Source organism: Schistocerca gregaria, unplaced genomic scaffold (assembly GCF_023897955.1).
Source record: "Schistocerca gregaria isolate iqSchGreg1 unplaced genomic scaffold, iqSchGreg1.2 ptg000177l, whole genome shotgun sequence".
Taxonomy (NCBI): Eukaryota; Metazoa; Arthropoda; class Insecta; order Orthoptera; family Acrididae; genus Schistocerca; species Schistocerca gregaria.
In genome coordinates this window covers 73,464-77,794 of record NW_026061727.1, presented here as the reverse complement: position 1 = coordinate 77,794, position 4,331 = coordinate 73,464, and positions in this window count along the sequence as shown.

Genomic DNA, 4,331 nt, shown 5'->3' with positions numbered 1-4,331 from the left:
AATTCTTTCCCGCCATTTTTTTAGGTTAGTAGAGGTAGCGCAATTGAGCTATCTTCCCTCCAAAAGCCACCATCTTGGATAACGGTAATCGTGTCATCAGCTAACATCAATCGCGTCATCAGTTGCCCCACTACTTGAAGTTACTCATTCTGAAACACTAAATTTTGAAAGTAACGTTAAATGTTATGCAAAAAAAGACGTTCAGTAACCTCAGTGTAACTTAATGCAAAATTTAGAAAACGGGAAGCATTTATTTTTTACTATTGAAAGATTGAACTGAATTACCTTTAAGCATATGAGAAATCGGTTTCACTTTTAAAATAACAACAATCAAATAAATACCAAGGTAGCAGAAGTCACTCTCTAAGGTTGATACAGAGTAAATGAAATAGCGCTCTCTTAATTTATATTGTTGTAGCCTACAGTCCTGAGACTGGTTTGATGCAGCTCTCCATGCTACTCTATCCTGTGCAAGCTTCTTCATCTCCCAGTACCTACTGCAACCTACATTCTTCTGAATCTGCTTGGTGTATTCATCTATTGGTCTCCCTCTACGATTTTTACCCTCCACGCTCCCCTCCAACACTACACTGGTGATCTATTGATGTCTCAGAACATGTTCTAGAAATCGATCCCTTCTTCCAGTCAAGTTGTGCCACAAACTTCTCTTCTCCCCAATCCTATTAAGTACCTCCTCATTAGTTATGTCATCTACCCATCTAATCTTCAGCATTCTTCTGTAGCACCACATTTCGAAAGCTTCTATTCTCTTCTTGTCTAAACTATTTATCGCCCATGTTACACTTCCATACATGGCTACACTCCATACAAATACTTTCAGAAACGACTTCCTGACACCTACATCTATACTCAATGTTAACAGATTTCTCTTCTTCAGATAAGCTTTCCTTGCCGTTGCCAGTCTACATTTTATATCCTCTCTACTTCGACCAACATCAGTTATTTTTCTCCCCAAATAGCAAAACTCCTTTACAACTTTAAGTGTCACATTTCCTAATCTAATACCTTCAGCATCACCCGACTTAATTCGACAACATTCTATTATCCTCGTTTGGCTTTTGTTGACATCATCTTTTATCCTTCATTCAAGACACTATCCATTCCGCATAACTGCTGTTCGTAGTCCTTTGCTGTCTGTGAGGTTTGCCGATGACATTGAGATGAAATAAAAACTTTGATAGTATTACAATAGATTTTAATACCTACTCCGAATTTTTCTTTTGTTTTCTTCACTGCTTCCTCAATATACAGATTGAATAACATCGGGGCGAAGCTACAAACCTGTCTCACTCCCTTCCCAACCACTGATTCCCTTTCATGCCCCTCGACTCTTATAACTGCCATCTGGTTTCTGTACAAATTGTAAATAGCCTTTCGCTCCCTGTATATTACCTCTGCCACCTTCAGAAATTGAAAGAGAGAAAACTTTTGACAGTGTTGACTGGAATACTCTAAGGAAAGGGAAACATACGTTTCTAGCATTTGTAGACTTAATCTATTTTCTAAGATAAGTCGTAGGGTTAGTATTGCCTCACGTATTCCAATATTTCTACGGAATCGAAACTGATCTGCCCTGACGTCGGCTTCTACTAGTTTTTCCAATCGTCTGTAAAGATTTCGCGTTAGTGTTTGGCAGCCGTGACTTATTAAACTGACAGATCGGTAATTTTCGCATCTGTCAATTCCTGCTTTCTTTGGGATTGAAATTATTATATTCTTCTTGAAGTCTGTGGGTATTTCGTCTGCAGATGGTAGAGTTTTGTCACGACTGGCTTTCCCAAGGCTGTCAGTAGTTCTAATGGAATGTTATATACTCCCGGGGCCCTGTTTCGACTCAGGTCTTTCAGTGCTCTCTCAAACTCTTCACGCAGTATCGTATCTCCCATTTCATCTTCATTTACATATTCTTCCATTTCCATAAAATTGTCCTCAAGTACATCGCCCTTGCATAGAACCTCTATATACTCCTTCCACCTTTCTGCTTTCCCTTCTTTGCTTAGAACTGTGTTTCCATCGGAGCTCTTGATATTCATGCAGTTTGTTCTCTTTTCTCAAACGGTCTCTTTAATTTTCCTGTAGGCAGTATCTATCTTCCCCCAAGTGAGATAAGCCTCCTCATCCTTACATTTGTCCTGTAGGCAACCCTGCTTAGCCATTTTGCACTTCCTGTGGTTCTCATTTTTGCCTGCTTCATTTTCTGCATTTTTATATTTTCTCCGTTCATCAATTAAATTCAATATATCTTCTGTTACCCAAGGATTTCTGCTAGCCCTTGTCTTTTTACCTACTTGTCCTCTGCTGCATTCACTATTTCATCCCTCAAAGCTACCCATTCTTCATCTACTGTATTCCTTTCCCTCATTCTTTCAATTGTTCCCTTATGCTCCCCCTGAAATTCTGTACAACCTCTGGTTTAGTCAGTTTATCCAGGTCCCATGTACTTAAATTTCCACCTTTTTGCAGTTTCTTCAGTTTTAATCTACTGTTCATAACCAATAGATTGTGGTAAGAGTCCACATCTGCCCCTGGAAACCTCTTAGACTATACAACGGTAAGATACAACTTAAAACCTGGTTCCTAAATCTCTATCGGATACCTGCTAGTATCACCAGGATTCTTCCATGTATACAACCTTCTCTTACGATTCTTGAACCAAGTGTTGGCTTTGATTAAGTTGGGCTCTGTGCAAAATTCTACCAGGCTGCTTCCTCTTTCATATCTTACCCCCCATCTACATCTACATGACTACTCTGCAATTCAAATTTAAGTGCTTGGCAGAGGGTTCATCGAACCACATTCATTCTATCTCTCTACCATTCCACTCCCGATCAGCGCGCGGGAAAAACGAACACCTAAATCTTTCTGTTCGAGCTCTAATTTCTCTTAATTTATTTTGATGATCATTCCTTCCTATGTAGGTTTGGTTCAACAAAATATTTTCGCATTAGGAAGAGAAAGTTGGTGAACGAAATTTCGTAAATAGATCTCGCCGCGACGGAACACGTCTTTGCTTTAATGACTTCCACCCCAACTCGCGTATCATATCTGCCACACTCTCTCCCCTATTACGCGATGATACAAAAGGAGCTGCCATTTTTTGCACCCTTTCAATGTCCTCCGCCTATCCCACCTGGTAAGGATCCCACAAGGCGCAGCAATATTCTAACAGAGGACGAACGAGTGTAGTGTAAGCTGTCTCTTCAGTGGACTTGCTGCATCTTCTAAGTGTCCCGCCAATGAAACGCAACCTTTGGCTCGCCTTACCCACAATATTATCTATGTGCTCTTTCCAACTGAAGTTGTTCGTAATTTTAACACCCAGGTACTTAGTTGAATTGACAGCCTTGAGAATTGTACTATTTAACGAGTAAGCGAACTCCAGCGGATTTCTTTTGGAACTCATGTGGATCACCTCAGACTTTTCGTTATTTACCAACTGCCATCTGCCGCACCATACAGCAATCTTTTCTAAATTGCTTTGCAACTGATACTGGTCTTCGGATGACCTTACTAGACGGTAAATTACAGCATCATCTGCGAACGACCTAAGAGAACCCAGGTCATTTATATAGATCAGGAACAGCAGAGGTCCCAGGGCGCTTCCCTGGGGATCACCTGATATCACTTCAGTTTTACTCAATGATTTGCCGTCTATTACTACGAACTGCGACCTTCCTGACAGGAAATCACGAATCCAGTCACACAACTGAGACGTTACCCCATAGGCGCGCAGCTTGATTAGAAGGCGCTTTTGAGGAACGGTATCAAAAGTTTTCCGGAAATCTAGAAATACTGAATCAACTTGAGATCCCCTGTCGATAGCGGCCATTGCTTCGTACGAATAAAGAGCTAGTTGCGTTGCACAAGAACGATGTTTTCTGAAACCATACTGATTACGTATCAATAGATCGTTCCCTTCGAGTTGACTCATAATGTTTGAATACAGTATATGCTCCAAAACCCTACTGCAAACCGACGTCAATGATATAGGTCTGTAGTTAAATGGATTACTCCTACTACCCTTCTTGAACACTGGTGCGACCTGCGCAATTTTCCAATCTGTAGGTACAGATCTATCGGTGAGCGAGTGGTTGTAAAGGGTTGCTACGTAGGGAGCTATTGTACCAACGTAATCTGAAAGGAACCTAATCGGTATATAATCTAGACATGAAGACTTGCCCTTATCAAGCGATTAGAGTTGCTTCGCAACCCCGAAGGTATCTACTTCTAAGAAACTCATGCTAGCAGCTGTTAGTGTTTCAAATTCTGGAATGTTCTGTTCGTCTTCCCTGGTAAAGTAATTTCGGAAA